The sequence below is a fragment of the Pongo pygmaeus genome, chromosome 6 (assembly GCF_028885625.2).
Source record: "Pongo pygmaeus isolate AG05252 chromosome 6, NHGRI_mPonPyg2-v2.0_pri, whole genome shotgun sequence".
In the NCBI taxonomy this organism is placed as follows: Eukaryota; Metazoa; Chordata; class Mammalia; order Primates; family Hominidae; genus Pongo; species Pongo pygmaeus.
Window position 1 is genome coordinate 24,709,845 of NC_072379.2, and position 17,188 is coordinate 24,727,032.

The following is a 17,188-nucleotide window of genomic DNA, read 5'->3' on the forward strand; positions in this document are numbered from 1 at the left end:
CCAGTATTTTTGGTTCCTAAGACCAATGGATAGCTCTTATCCTCTGAAACTTGAGAAAGCCATGTTGTTAGGCACACGGGAATGAGTTATCAGTTCTTGCATACTTTCTCAGTAAATAAAAAGTTGCAGACTTGTATTATTAGACCCACAATCTAATGCTTTGATTAAACTATATTTACAGGGTATAAAACCTATAGTAATCTTAGGGTTTAGGGATAATAGGAGAATAGGTGCAAGGTGTGTGTGTATTAGTATATTTTCTTGTGTAGAGAAAGATTTAATGCTATTAATGTAATATGTAAGTGTTCCTTGTTGTATTGTGATAAGTATGTATAGGGAATAAAGGGCTGTGATTAATTTTAAGTCCTATAAGCATAATGGTGATGTTTGATCAGGAGAATGAAGCCACCATTACAAAGAGTTCTCCCATTAGATTAATGGTGGGGGGTAAGGCAAGGTTAGTAAGATTTGCTGTAAGTCATCAAAAGGCTATTAGTGGGAGTAGTGTTTGAAGCCCTCTAGAGGGTAATATGATTTGGCTATGGATTTGCTCATAGTTTGAATGTGCTAGGCAGAGTAGTAAGGATGAAGGAAGTCCATGGGCAATTATGAGGGTAATTGCACCGGTAAAGCTTCAGGGGGTTTGAATGAGGATAGACATAATAACAAGTGCTATATGGCTTACGGAAGAATATGCAATAAGTGATTTTAGATCAGTTTGTTGTAGACAAATAGAGCTTATCATAACTATCCCTCATAAGGATAACATGAGGAAGGGGTAGGCTGTATATTCTGTCAGGATGCTGAGGATAAGGGTAAGCCATATTATGCCATAGCTGCCTGGTTTTAGGAGAACTGCTGTAGGTACTATTGAGCCAGCAATAGGGGCTTCTACGTGGGCTTTAGGAAGTCATAGGTGAAGTTCATATAGGGGTATTTTTACTATAAAACCCATAACACATAGTAATCATATAAGGTTATTTGATCAGGAAATTAGTAGTTCTTGGGTGTTAAATATTATTATCATGTTCAGCGAACCTAAGGTATTTTGAGGATAAATAAGTATAATAAGTAGGGGGAAGAGATCCCACTAGTGTATAAAATAAGAAATATGAGCTTCCATTGAGGTGTTCTGGTTGGTTACCCCAGGGGGTGATAATAATTAAGGTAGGGATGAGTGTAGCTTCAAAGGGAATATAAAATGTAATAAGTTCTGTGGCTGTGAATGCCATAACTAAAGAAAATTGTAGGGTAATCAATATGGAAATATAAAGCTTTTTCCATGGGGGTGACTCATTGTACAGGTAGTACTGGCTTGCTATAATTATAAGAGGTAGTAGTCAGGCTGTTAAGATTAGGAGAGGTGATGTCAGTGGATCAGAAGAGAAACTTAATGAAAAGTTGAATAGATTGTCATTGAATTGATTAAAAAATAATAGGGCAATGAAGCTAATGATTAGGCTGTGAATAGTCATATTGATTTAGATTATTGAGTTTTTAGAGAATCATGTTATTGGTAGCAGTATAATTGTTGGAATAATAATTTTTAGCATCGAAGTAAATTTAGGTTGTATACATAGTCTAGGCCATAGGTGTTGGAGATTGAAACTGGTGAGGCAAGGCCCACTGCGGCTTCGCAGGCAGCAAATACTAGGAGGATAATGGGTATTATGAATGCCAGGGTGAAATATATATTTAAAGGTATAAGGGTATTTATGATGAATAATGATAATATTCCTTCTAGGCATAGTAGGGATGCTATCAGGTGGGATCGATAGATTAATATCCCCAGAAGTGATATGGTATATGCTAATATGATATTGATATAAATAGAGGGCATTTGGTAAATATGTTGTATCATAATTTAATGAGTCGAAATCATTTATTTTGGCTTAAATGATCTACCAATTCAGTTCAATCTAATCCTTTTTGAGTTCATTCATAAGTTAACCCTAGGACTGAAATGATAACTAGCATAAGGGCTGTGCTGTTTATTAGTGTCAGATTGCTTGTTTGAAGGGCTTATGGCAAGGGTAGTAAGTAGTAGGGCGATTTCTGAGTTAAATAGGGGGAATGTGATGGCTACTAGAAAAAATTTTATGGAGAAGGGAATGCGGGCGGAGGATAACAGGTCAAATCCGCATTCATAGGGGCTGGATTTTTTTATATAAATATTAAGTTGTGGGAGCCAAAATATAACTATTAGTGATAGGCCTAATAGGGTGTTGATTACGAAGGCTAGTATTAGGTTAATTACTCATTTTTGGATGTTGTCTAAACTAAACAATTGGAAGTCAGTGGTACTGTTTATACTGAAAGAGTAAGATCCTCATCAGTAAATAGAAATATACAAGAATAGTCATACTACATTCTACAAAGTGTCAATATCAGGTGGCGTTTTCAAAGGCAAAGTGATGGCTAGATGTAAAGTGATATTTTAATTGGCAGGGGAGACATATAGTGAGGAATGTTGATCCAATAATGACATGAAGTCCTTAAAAACCTGTAGCTATAAAGAATGTTGAGCCATAAATTCCATCGGAAATAGCAAAGGGAGCCTCAGAGTATTCTGAGACTTGTAGGAGGGTGAAGTAAATACCTAAGGTAGTTGTGATAAGTAGTGCTTGAATTATTTGTTTTCGATTATCTTCTCTTAGGCTGTGATGGGCTCAAGTAATTGAAACCCCTGATGCAAGTAATACAGATGTGTTCAGGAGGGGTACTTCCAGAGGGTCGAGGGAGAAATGCCTGTTAGGGGTCAGTGTCCTCCTAGGTCTGGAGTTGGGACTAGACTAGAATGGTAGAATGCCCAGAAGAATCCAGCAAAGAAAAATACTTCTGAGATAATAAATAGGACTATTCCATATCAGAGTCCTTTTTGGACAATTGTTGTATGGTGGCCTTGAAATGTACTTTCTCGGATAATATCATGCCACCATTGATATATAGTCAGTGTATTGGTTAGTAGGCCTAAGGTTAAAAGAGTAACAGAGTTAAAGTGAAATCATATAGCTAAGCTGGATGTTACTAGGAGAGCTGAGAGAGCCCCTGTTAACGGCCAAGAGCTGGGTTTGATGAAATGATAAGTGTGTGTTTGGTGGGTCATTATGTGTTGTCATATAAATAAAGGCTTACTAATAGTGTAAAGGCATAAGCTTGGATAAGGGCCACAGTGAATTCGAGAGTGGTCAATAGAATTAGAATAATAAGGGTGATTAAAGCTGTGGGGAGGTTAATAGTTGGTAATACTAGTGTGGCTCCTCCAATTAAGTGTATGAGTAAGTGACCAGCTGTAATGTTGGCTGTTAAACGTACAGCTAGTGCCATTGGTTGAATAAGTAGACTAGCAGTTTGGATGATTACTAGTATAGGGGTAAGTGGTATGGGTGTGCCTTGTGGTAGGAAGTGAGCTAAGGAGTTTGTGGTTTTAAAGTGGAAACCTGTGATTACTGTGCCTGCTCATAAGGTGATTGCTATACTGAGATTTATTGATAGTTGGGTAGTTGGTGTAAATTAGTGGGGTAGAAGCCCAAGGAGATTGGTTAAGGCAATAAAGAGAATTAGGGATATTAGTATAAGGGATCAGGTTGATCCTTTAATAGTATGTGTGATTATTATTTGTTTTAGAACAAGTTGAACTAGTCATTGTTGAATAGAAATCAATCGGTTATTGATTAGATAGTTGGAGGTTGGAAGCAGTTTGGTGGGAAAGATGATGATGAGTGCTGCTGCAGGTAAACCGAGGATTGTCGGGGCAGTAAATGAGGTGAACTGATTTTCGTTCATTTTAGTTCTCAAGGGTTGTTAACGTTTTTGTGTTTTAATTATTTTTGGTGTAGGGGGTGTGTGGTAAATGAACTTTGATAGTTTTAGTTGAATAATGGAGAATAAAGTTATGATTGTTGATATAATAGTAATTGGTCATGTGGAAGTATCTAGTTGAGGCATTCACTGTAGAGAGGTGTGATTTCTCTCAGCCTTTAACTGAAAAGGTTAACACTGGGGTAGCTTTTTTTTTTTTTTTGAGACGGAGTCTCGCTCTGTCGCCCAGGCTGGATGGAGTACAGAGGCGCAATCTCGGCTCACTGCAAGCTCCGCCTCACAGGTTCACGCCATACTCCTGCTTCAGCCTCCCGAGTAGCTGGGACTACAGGTGCCCGTCACCACGCCCGGCTAATTTTTTTTTTTGTATTTTTATTAGAGACGGGGTTTCACTGTGTTATCCAGGATGGTCTCGATCTCTTGACCTCGTGATCTGCCAGCCTCGGCCTCCCAAAGTGAGCCAGGCTAGATATTGAGAATTTCTCAAACCCGTTCTTAAGATGTCTCTTCCCTAGATTTGTGTTCCCTTTATTGAGTTATGTGGATTTGCCCATGTTTCTGCTGAAGAGCCTGTAATTAGTTGGTACACCTGCTGTTTCTCTGTGGTCCTGCAGTCTCTCTGCCGCTGTAACAATCATTTACCTTTTGTCTCATAGACACTAACCTGTCATTCAAAGCATAGCACCATTTCTTTCAGCATTCTGTGTCACAGTAGACAGAAACCAGTCTTTGGAAAGACCCCTCAAAGCCAGAAGTATGGACACATGTGCCACTATTTTTTTTTCACTTTTGAGAGAAAAGCCAGGAGTTGAGAGTTTACACTTAAAGGCATTATTTTGTTTTGGGTAGGAGGTATGGCTGTGGTGGGTAAATGTAACAAATGTTCTTTTGTCTTCTATGTGGCTTTTGGCATCATTCTCATCTGTGGCATTGCAGTCTTTTAACTTGTTTTTAGAGCTCTTACAAAGGCATTTTGGTCAATATATTTTTGTTAAGTTTACTTGTCTATTAAGGAATTTGGGCTTGTGGTATTATGCCATTTTATTGTGCTTGGTATAATTTTATATTTTGTATTTGTAAAGTATACTCACCTGAGTCTAATAAGTGGTATAATTTATTTTTATTTTTTTTAGCTGTATCCTCTCATTTTACTCCAGACCTTTTGCCTGGGCAGAGCATAAAACATTTATCCCAAAAGTGATAATGAGAAGATATGAAAGCTATGGCATTGAAAATTTAAACTTAAAAGACTAGAAAAGTGTGGGTTAGTGTAAGGGACAGAAAAAAAGTTATAATGGACTTAACCAATGTTAATCTTTCAATGTGATGAATGTGGCAAAGCTTTTAACTGGTGCTCAATCTTTATTCAACATAAGAGAAATAATACAGGAGAGAAACCATACAAATGTGAGGAATGTGGCAAAGCCTTTAACTGGTTCTCAAACTTTATTTGAAATAAGAGAATTCATACTGTAGAGAAACCCTACAAATGTGAAGAATGTGTCAAAGTCTTTAACCAGTGCTCACACCTCATTGGACATAAGAGAATTCATACTGGAGAGCAACCTTACAAATATGAAGAATGTGCCAAAGGCTTCAACCAGGGCTCACATCTCACTGGACGCAAGATAACTCATACTGGAAGGAAACCCTACACATGTGAAGAAAGTGGCAAAACTTTTAACTGGTTCTCATACTTTTCTCAACATAAGAGGATTCGTACTGGAGAGAAACTGTACAACTGTGAAGAATGTGAAAAAGCTTTTATGCATGGCTGAATCCTTACCAAAAATCAGAAAATTCATACTAGAGAGAAATGCTACAAATGTGAAGAATGTGACAGAACCTTTAACCAGAGCTCACATCTTATTGGACACAAGAGAATTCATACTGGAGAGCCACCCTACAAATGTGAAAAATGTGGCAAAGCCTTTAACTGGTTCTCAAACCTTACTAAGTATAAGAGAATTCATACTGGAGAGAAACCCTAGAAATGTAAAGAATGTGGTAAGTCTTTGATCAATGCTCAATCCTTACTGAATATAAGATAATTCATATGATAGAGAACCCCTACCATTGTAAGGCATGTAGCAAAGGTTTTAATTTGTGCTCACTTTTATTGTAAGTAAATTCATTCTGGAGAGAAACCCTATACATGTGAAGATATGGCAAAGTCCAGCCCTCAGGCCTTATAATACATAAAAGTATTTATACTGGAAAAAAATCACTACAGGTGTGGAGAATGTGGCCAGGCGTTTAACCAGTTCTAAACCTTTATTGTACATAAGGGAATTCATATTGGACAAAAATCTTGTAAATGTAAAAAAATGTAACAAAGCCTTTAACCAGCCCTCAAACCTTAATGAACCTAAGAGAATTTATTTTTAAAAACAATTTTTTTTAAAGATGGAATCTCACTTTTTCACCCAGGCGGGAGTGCAGTGGCACTATCTCAGCTCACTGCAACCTCTGCCTTCCCGGTTCAATTGATTCTCCTGCCTCAGTCACCTGAGTAGCTGGGATTACAGTTACATACCACCACACTGGCTGATTTTTGTATTTTTGGTAGAGATGGGGTTTCAACATATTGGACAGGCTGGTTTCGAACTCCTGACCTCAGGTGATCCACCTGCCTCAGCCTCCCAAAGCCTAGGAGAATTTGTATTAGAGAGACCCTGCAAGGGTTAAAAATGTGACAGAACCTTTAAGCACATCTCAGGCCTTACACAACATCCGATCATTCTTTCTAGAGAGAAACCCGACAAAAGCGAAGAATGTGGTAAAGCTTTTAACTAGTCTTGAACCCTTATTATACATAAGAGAATTAATATGAAGTGAAACTCTACAATAAGGAATATGGCAATGTCTTTAAAAAGTCCTTAAACCTGAATAAATGTAAGATAATTGATATTGGAGAGAACCCCAGCAATTGTAGAAAAAACATGTGGCAAAGCCTTTAACTGGTTCTCCATCCTTATTAATTAAACAATTTTATACTGGAGAGAAACTCCACATACATAAAAAATGTGATGGAGCATTTAACCACATGTCAGTCATTTCTAAGAAACAAACCATACTGGTGAGAAACTCTAGAAATGTGTTCAGTGTGGCAAGGCCTTTAAATGGTAGTCACACGTTTATGGTAGGTAAGATAATTTATACTGAAGAAAACTACAACTATGAAGAATGTGACAAAACTTTTAGCAAATTCTCACACCTTGTTGCACCAGAAAGGATTTATGTTAGAGAAAAATTGTACAAATGCAAGAATGTGAAAAGCCATTAATATCCACTCACATCTTAATATCAGAAAGTTCATACTTAATAAAAGCATTAAAGGCCTGGTGTGGTGGCTCACACCTACAATTCCAGCACCTTGGGAGGCTAAGGTGGGTGGATCACAAGGTTATGAGTTCAAGACCAGCCTGGCCAACATGGTGAAACCCCATCTCTACTAAAAGTACAAAAATTAGCTGGGTGTGTTGGTGTGTGCCTGTAGTCCCAGCTACTCGGGAGGCTAAGGCAGGAGAATTGCTTGAATCTGGGAGGCAGAGGTTGCCGTGAGCTGAGATCAAGCCACTACACCCGCAGCCTGGGTAACAGGAAGACTCCATCCATTATAAATGTGATTACATTATAAATGTGATTGCTATAAAAAGACCTTTCAGAAAATACAGGTCTTTAAAGTAAAGACTATTTATTCTAAAGACAAACATTACAAACAAAAAGAGGATTGTAGTACCTTTACTTGCATTTCAGATTTTATTGTACACATTTTATATTAAAAGAAAACCCTGAAGCAGATGCTCAAACTTTGTTGAACATCAGAGACTTTATATTGGAAAGTCTAAAAATGTAATGAATGTGAAAAAACATTTGTTCAAAAAACTATGGCTTAGAAAACACTGGTTTATACTAAATATTTTTGCAGATCCAGTAAATGGGGAAAATATATTTAATCAAAAATTAAGTCTGTATAAACATTTGAGGATTCACAGTAGAAAGAATGAAGGCACTGAAACTTCAGACATTACACTAAATCAGTGTTGAGTGTAGAAAAGGTCCAAAGGTAACACTATATACATTTTAAAGTAGATTTTTTTAGAGATTTATAATTACATTCGAGGTATGCTGCTTTTTCTGTGAAAAACATTAGATTTTCTGAAAAGCAAATAATAATGTATCTGAAGTCTCAGATTACTTCATTTTGATTCTTTCTTCCCATCGTGAAAGTATTTGCACAATTGTTGCATCAGAGATATGAGAGAGTTTTTTATTAGGTGTCTATTATTCATGAACTTTTCTATGGAAGAGTAAGGACATTAAGTTGTAAGATGCATAATGAAAATGTAAATGGAGAGGCTCTTTGTTGTTGACTTAACATTGTTTTAGTGATGTATAAGGCAGGTGTTCAGAGTAATATTCTGAATTCTAGTGAGAGTAAAACATTTGAATATTAGTAGTAAATTATTTTATCAATTGTACCTTTATGTAAATAAAATTCAATAAACTTTGAAAAATTTAAAGACTGTGTGAACATAATTTTTTCATTAAACAAAGTTGTTTTTAATATGTTAAAACTATAGTGCTTTGAATGAAGTGTTAATTTGCCATCTTAAGGTTCTAAGTAAAAGATGGTAACAATATACTATTTGTTAATGTAGGGGAATGACATCTCTAGTAATATCTTTTTTGCCAGTGTTTTTTGTTTGTTTGTTTGTTTTGAGATGGAGTCTTGCTCTGTTGCCCAGGCTGGAGTGCAGTGGTGCGATCTAGACTCACTGCAACCTTCACCTCCTGGGTCCAAGTGTTTCTCCTGCCACAGCCTCCCAAGTAGCTGGACTACAGGCACATTCCACCACGCCTGGCTAATTTTGTATTTGTAGTAGAGACAGGGTTTCATCATGTTGGCCAGGCTGGGCTCCAACTCCTGATCTCAGGTGATTCACCCGCCTCAGCTTCCCACAGTGCTGGGATTACAGGTGTGCGCCACCACGCCTGTCCTGCCAGTGGATTTTAACTGCAAATAAGTTGAAGAATTTTTTTTTTTCCCATAGGTCAAATATGTATTCAGGCAGAAGTCTTCTGCAGTGGCAGAGCCCTCATGGAGAACCTGTGCTAGGGCAATGCAGAAGGGAAATGTGGGGTTGGAGCTCTCATGCAGAGTCCCCACTGAAGCTGCCAACTGGAATTGTGAGAAGGCCACTATACTCCAGACCCCAAAATGCCAGATTCACTATGAGCTTGCACTGTGCACCTGGAAAAGCCGCAGGCATTCAATTCCAATCCATGAAGGAGCTGCTTAAGGCCATGAGGGCCCACCCTTTGCATCAGCATGGTCCACATGTGAGACATGGAGTCAAATGAGATCATCTTAGACCTTTAAGATTTAATGACTGACCCGTTGGAACTCAAACTTGCATAGTGCCTGTATCTCCTTGGTTTGGGCCAGTTTCTCCCATTTGAAATAGGAGAATTTATCTAATGCCTGTACCCCTATTGTATCTTGGGAGTAACTAACTTGCTTTTGATTTACAGGCCCATAGGTAGCAGGGACTTGCCTTGTCTCAGATGGATGTAGACTTTTGGGTTAATGCTAAAATGAGTTAAGACATTGGGGGACTGTTGGGAAAGTATGTTTACTTTTGAAATATAAAAAGAGCATTAGATTTTGAAGGGACCAGGAGCAGAATGATACCCATGGTGTTCTCATGATAGTGAGTGAGTTCTCATGAGATCGGATGGTTTTATAAGTGGTAATTTTTCCTCCTTTCCCTCTCTCTTGCCACCTGGTGAAGAAGCTACCTGCTTCTCCTTCACCCTCTCCCATTATTTTAAGGTTCCTGAGGCCTCCCCAGCCATGTGTAACTGTGAGGCAATTAAACTTCCTTTCGTCATAAATTATCCAGGCTTGGGTAGTATCTTTATAGCAGTGTAAAAAGAGACTAATGCACAAATATAAGATAGGGCTATCTGTGTCCTAGATGCTTCATAATCAGCCATAATTATTCCTGTTTGAGTTTCTTTGTAACTCTCAGCCACAGATGGAAAATATTCATGGTGAAAATGTAACATTGATTGTGCATGTGCAGAGGACATCTGTTCCCAGGCTGCAGAACGGCGTCTCTGAATTTAAATAAAAATTCTGCTTTTCAAATTTTCTGATTATCTTGTTTTGTGTCTTTTTATGTCTATCCAAATGATGTGTCCATTACAGCCCTTCCCCTTTTTTCTGTGATATGGCTACAGTTTTCTCACTGTTCTCTCTGTACCATGTCATTTCACATAGTACTTTGTAGGTTCTGATGAGAAGTTTGGAATTTTTTAATATGGTGAAAAACTATGTTAAACTTGGGAGTTTGAGCTTATTTATAGCTTCTTGATGTAACTTCCAGATCAGTTAATTGAGGTAAGAGGCATACACTGTCTACAGGTGAGAAGATTAAATCAGGAAGCACTGTTTGTCTTAGTAAAAATTTTTTATTAGATTCTAAGACAAAGTGTAGCATATACAAAATTAGTTAGAAAATATATCTTAGAAATTAAACTTATCAGAGAGTTAATATTAAGGGATAATTAAATGTAATTTTTATGATATATTTATAGCACAACTTATGTTTTCATGCAGAATCATGTATTTTTTAGTGTGAATGTTAAATGTTGCAAATAAAATGAGCTGTGGATTTAAAATTTGGAATAATATTTCTTTTTTCATATTAATCTTACAATCTTGAGAGATTTTTCCATTATTTTATGATTATTTTTGAGTGGGTGAGGGTCACAGTCTACAGTTTTCACTCTTAGTCACCTAAGTGTAGCCAACATTTTGGTCATTTTTCTGGGAAAATGTTGGAGATTATGGCAGCTTTTGAGTTAAAACATTTACTCAGTTGTTTTTCATGTAAAGACGTTTATTATGTTCACAGAGTGACCAATCATGTGACAGAGGGCAGCACATGATTTTTAGTGTCTTCCGTTACATTGCCATCAGCACCAGAAACTAAAGGTGCCCAAGCTGAAAGTAAAAGCCCAAAAGCACATTGGCTCGTCCCGTGCTCTGCTGGACCCACAATATGCAGTTTCTGTTGCTATTGCTGACAAATTAAATAACCAACAGCACAAAAAAAAAAACTGAGAAAAATGCATTGATACATTTTTTAGTTCTTTATAGAACTTTATGGTTTCTAAATATTGTAAGTTAAAACAATTTCAACATGCCGATATCTATAAGTTCTATCTAGATGATGGTACTAATATTGCAATCACTGATAATTTTGAGCAACAATTACCCCGTTTGGTTTACTGCAAAGCAATTATTTCTCTTCTAAATGTAAGTAGTGAATAGGGTTTCTATGATCATAAGTATACAAGGTCTTTTACGATGATCACTAAGATTAAAATAAAATTCACACCTATTTAGTAACATAAATTTTAATTATTTTCTAACAAGTGAAGAAGCAATAGAAATAAGTTGTTAAAATGAGATCAAAGAAACTACACGTGGTCATTAAATAACATTTAAAACCACATTGTAAGCGACTGATTAGTAATTCTAATTTGTTTCATTTTAGTCACTGAGAAAACAATATTCTTTAATCATTCCATATGAAAAAGTATTCTTTTATTAGTGTTTTCAAAACTTTCAGAAACTTCAGACCACTCAATGAATAAGGTTTAGATCACAAATTTTAAATAAAATAATAGGCTTATTCTAGCTTTTTTTTTCAGATGGAGTTTTGCTCTTTTGCTCAGGCTGGAGTGCAATGGCGTGATACCGGCTCACTGCAACCTCTGCCTCCCAGGTTCAAGTGATTCTCCTGCCTCAGCCTCCTGAGTAGCTGGGATTACAGTCACTGCTACCACACCTGACTAATTTTTATGTTTTTAGTAGAGATGGAGTTTCAATATGTTGGCCAACCTGGTCTCAAACTCCTGACCTCAAGTAATCCACGTGCCTGGCCTCCCAAAGTCCTAGGATTATAGGTTTGAGCCACTGCACCCAGCCTCATTGTAGCTCTTAGTGTAAAAGCTATTTTTCAAAAGTACCATTAGTGACTCTTTTAAGTAATGAGAGGAATAACATGGTTAGAAAGCATTTACCAACCAAAGTATTTATGTTAGGCTTTGTTATGAGTACTTTGAATGCAAAATGAAGTTCTCCATACTATCTAAGGGTCAAAAAAGTTGTTTTTAAATTCTGCTTCATTTCTACTAAATTAGAAAATTCAAACCAAAAATGTTAAATAAAAAATGGAAAAAAAAAACATTGAGTGAGAAGAGGCTGGCCATAATGGTTAATATTAAAGCTCAGTATCTGGTGGTCCCTGATTGCATCCTGGTTCTGACACTTATGGGCTGTGTGACCTGGAGATAGTTTCTTGACATCTCTGTGCTTGACTCTTCATCTTTACAGTAAGGATAACACTGCCTAAATCCTAGGTTTTTGGTAAAATTAAAGCAATTAATACAAATAAAGGTGTCAGAAGGGTGCCCAGCATATAGTGAGTGTACAGAAAATTTATTAGCTCTGGTGATTTGTATAGTTTTTTTAGATCAGAACCAATGTTAAGCCTGGGAACAACAAGGTGTCCACACCAAGGGGTTTAATCCATGTTCATTTTAATTGGTCAGTTTGGGAATATAGTGGTTGATGGATATTTTTAATATTATCCTTGGCAAATTCTCATATATTCTCATACAGCATGAATATAAGTACTAAAGAAAGATCCCTCATCTTGTACTGCTCTTTACCACTCTAGAAATGCCAGATGATAAGCACTTAAATGCTGAGTGTTGTTCAGTTTTAAAATTAGGCAAAGAGGCAAATTGTTTTCTGATCTACTTGCTTAATAAATTGTTTTTTGCCAACTAATTTTTTATGTTCACTTGATAAATTTAAAGGTAGTTTAAAATCTATATTTAAATAACTTTTCTCTATAAGTGAAGGAAATCATTTATCTTGAGAGAATTTTACTTTAAACAGTTGCTTTAGAGTCTGTCTTTGAAAGTAGTATATTTTCAAATAAGACCAGGTGTGGTGGCTCATGCCTGTAATCTCAGCACTTCGTGAGGCCAAGGTGGGCGGATCACCTGAGGTCAGGAGTTTGAGACCAGCCTGACCAACATTGAGAAACCCCATCTCTACTAAAAATACAGAATTAGCCAGGCGTGGTGGGGCATGCCTGTAATCCCAGCTACTTGGGAGGCTGAGGCAGGAGAATCACTTGAACCTGGGAGGTGGAGGATGCAGTGAGCCGAGATCACACCACTGCACTCCAGCCTGGGCAACAAGAGCAAAACTCCGTCTCAAAAAAAAAAGAAAAAGAAAGAAAGCATTGTATTATTCTTAACAGTGATAATTAATATTTTATTGAGTGATAAGCCATGTGTAATTAAAACTACATGTATACTGTTCCTGAAATTATAAGATATGAAGAAACATCTATTTCTCTGGTCCTATTTTTTAAAGTTAGTTTAAAAAAACGTATTACTGGGATATTTGATTGACACATTAAAATTGTATACATTTATGTGGTACAGTGTAATGTTTTGATATATGTATAAAATATGGACTAATTAAGTCAAGGTAACATATCTATCACCTCACCTATCATTTTTTGTGGTGAGACATTAAAACTTATTGTTATTTTGAAATATACCTACATTATCATGGATTATAATCGCCCTACTGTGCAATAGATCTGAAAACCTCTTTATCCTGTCTGTAGAACTTTGCATTCTTTTATCAACAACAGCCTCTGGTAACCAATTTATCTACATTCTACTTTGTTATTTCAACTTTATTAGATTCTACATATAAGTGAAATCATGCAGTATTTTTCTTTGTGTGTCTGGCTAATTGTACTTAGCAAAATATCCTCTAAATTTATCCATATTTTTTCAATTGACAGTATTTCCCCCTTTTAAGGCTACATAATATTCCATTGTGTATACTATTATTCTAAATGTATATACCATATTTAGAACAAAATTGTAATTTATATATTCATCTATTGGTTGGAAAACTCGTGTAATGGAAAAATATTTGAAAGCATGTATTAACATAATTCAGCATATAAATATCTCGTTAATAATAGAAAATTTGTACTGAGCATTAACCATAATACTATACATGTGTTAATAAATTTTGTTCTCACAGTGATATGGTCTGGCTGTGTCCACACCCAAATCTCATTATGAATTGTAGTTCACATAATTTCTATGTGTCATAGGAGACACCTGGTGGGAGGTAATTGAATCCTGCAGTGAGTTACCCTCATTCTGTTCTCTTGATAGTGTGTAAGTTCGCATGAGATCTGATGGTTTTATAAGGGGCTTTTCTCCCTTTTGCTCAGCACGTTTTCTCTTCCAGCCACCATATAAAAAAGGACGTGTTTGTTTCCCCTTTCATTATGATTGTAAATCTCCTGAGGCCTCCCTGGTCATGCTGAACTGTGAGTCAAGTTAACCTCTTTCCTTTATAATTTACCTAGTCTTGGGTATGCCCTCATAGCAGTGTAAGAATGGAGTAATACACTCAGTAACTTAATAACAAAGGTATTGTTATTATCCTCAATTTGCAAAGAAAGAAACAGAGCCACAGAAATAACCTGCTCACGGTAGCAGAGCTAGCATTAAAACACAAGGAATTTTGACTCCAGAGATAATACTGTTGAATACAATAAAAACACTTTCAAACAGAAAAGAAGTTATCTTTGCTGGGCGTGGTGGCTCATGCCTGTAATCCCAGCACTTTGGGAGGCCAAGGCGGGCCGGTCACGAGGTCAGGAGATCGAGACCATCCTGGCTAACATGGTGAAACCCCGTCTCTACTAAACAAAATACAAAATAATTAGCCAGGCATGGTGGCGGGCACCTGTAGTCCCAGCTACTTGGGAGGCTGAGGCAGGACAATGGCATGAACCCAGAAGGCGGAGCTTGCAGTGAGCTGAGATGGGCCACTGCACGCCAGCCTGGGCGACAGAGCGAGACTCCATCTCACAAAAAAAAAAAAAAAAAAAAAAAAATTATCTTTAACATCCATTCTTAAAAATTTAACAAAAATTAAAAATGGACACATTTGTATTGTTATATATGTATGTATGTGAATGTATAATATAAATGAGAAATACTTCATATAAGCCAGAAAAAGATAAATCATTATTTTAATGAATAAAATTGAAAAGCAGTGAAATTAATTATTGCTTGCAGATAATATCTTCGTTTACTTAACAAAAGCAACTGAGGCTATTTTAGAAATCTATTCAGGTGGGTAGGCAAAATTCTCAGATGACCCTTAGGTTCCCACTTCAGTGCACACCTGCTGTGTAATCCTTTTCTCTTAGTGTGAGAAAATGTGTGACTGTGGCGGGACATTATTCATGTAATTAGGTTACTAATCTATTGGTTTCCTGTTTATCATAAGAGAGATTATCTTGATTAGACTAAACTTAATCAGAGGTGCTTTTAAGAGAAAGAGCACATCACAGAAAAACATTCCTGCTTCCCTGAAATTAGTCAAACTTCCAGGTAAGCCAGATTGTAAGCTGCTTATGGTGGCCACATGACAAAGGACATATTTTTATATTGTCTCCATTTCTGTCTTCAACATGTTGCTTTCAGTAGGGAGAATAGGAGGATGTCCTGGCAGAGAAAAAAGAAGGGTACTCATTTATGCAAGAAATAATCACCACTCATCTGGGAAAGCTTAAGAAAAACAGAGACCAGAACATGATCACATGAATGGGAAACAAAGGCAACTTGGTTGAAAGGGCTCCCTGGCATTATGAAGCAATGTCTACACAGCCGAAGTAAATGGTCAGCCTTTGGGATACCAATAGTCTACCAACAAGGCTGTATTCATTCTCATTCTGATTAAATTAGCATTTCTGCACCATTCTGATAACTCCATTTTACATAATTCATGACAAAAATGCCATGTAGACAAGTGAGTACCCTCCTAGAATTGAACTTATCATGAAAAAGCATACCCAGTTCTTTAATTTCAACATTGGAAAATGTTGAGAAAACAATGAATTTATTAATAATAATCTGATGGTATAGTTTTAGAGAATTCTACTATTCTGTAATACAATATTGAACTTTGAACACCTTAACATGAATATTTCTTGAATGCATAAATTTTTATGTAGATAGTTTCTCTTTCAGATTAATGCAATAATATTCACAATCAGAGAAAACATTTGAAATAAAAGTCATCAGAACCACATCTTTCAATGGCTTGGCATAATTGCCATGCTCTTTGAAATGGTCAAGAAGCAAAGACAAGATTTTGGCTTTGTCAATTATTAAGTCCTTGAGCTTTTGAAATCTAATATCCTGGCTAAAAAATTAGGAGGGACTATTTTTTAGGTGGCTGCCTAGAGTGTCCGATGCAATATGAGAAGAATTTTAATAGGCAAGAAAATGCATACTATATACACATATTACTCTTCTCTGATTTGCCTTAACATTGAGAGACTGGAAATTGCAAATGTAGTCCCTCAATTTAGGGTAAATTAACAAAAGACTCATGTTTCAGCTGAGCAAGTTATTGTATGAAACTTATAGGTAATAGATGTCATTAGCTGCAAAAAACAAAATAGTGTGACTAGATTCAGTGATTGTCTAGCCAGGCAAATGATAGACCAATTAGATTAATATCCTAAAGGTGCATGTAAAAAGCATTTATGTGCAATGTCGTGACCCTCCCCCAAACACCTGGCTCCTTACAGAGATACCAGTTTTTCCTGAATGACTCAGGGTGAATAGTGGGAACTGAGAATGCTCAGTGTTCAGAGTTGATTACTGGGAACAGAGTTAACACATTTCTTCTATATTATAAAGAGATTTTATGAATATTACTCTGCCTCAGAATGGGTTTTTATAAAAGATTGTTCATGTATAACACTCTATTTGGATTCATGGAAATTTTCAATATTCCATTTAAGTCAGAGACACTGAAATGTCAACCAAATTTCATAAAACATGTTTGAATGAGATCAAACCTTTCTTAGCTAAGAGTTTTATTTCATCAGTAAATTTAGAGGAAAATAAGAAATGTGTGTACTCTGGGCCAAATCACAGTGTTTGCCACGTGGGAACAATTCAGACAAGCGCTCTTCATCATCATTCTTTTTTTTTTTTTTGAGAAGGAGTCTCACTCTGTCACCAGGCTGGAATGCAGTGGCACGATCTTGGCTCACTGCAGCCTCCACCTGCCGGGTTGAAGCGATTCTCCTGCGTCAACCTCCCTAGTAGCTGGGACTACAGGCACATGCCACCATGCCCAGTTACTTTTTGTATTTTTGGTAGAGATGGGGTTTCACCATGTTGGCCAGAATGGTCTCGATCTCTTGACCTCTTG

At 36.7% G+C, this 17,188-nt stretch overlaps 2 pseudogenes; one reads left to right on the top strand and one right to left on the bottom strand.

Moving 5' to 3' along the window:
* LOC129041395 (uncharacterized) overlaps positions 1-10,512 on the top strand; it is a 34,628-nt pseudogene extending 24,116 nt beyond the window's left edge.
* On the bottom strand, positions 2,311-8,755 carry LOC134739931 (ATP synthase subunit a-like; annotated as a pseudogene).
* Positions 10,513-17,188: the final 6,676 nt, after the last annotated feature.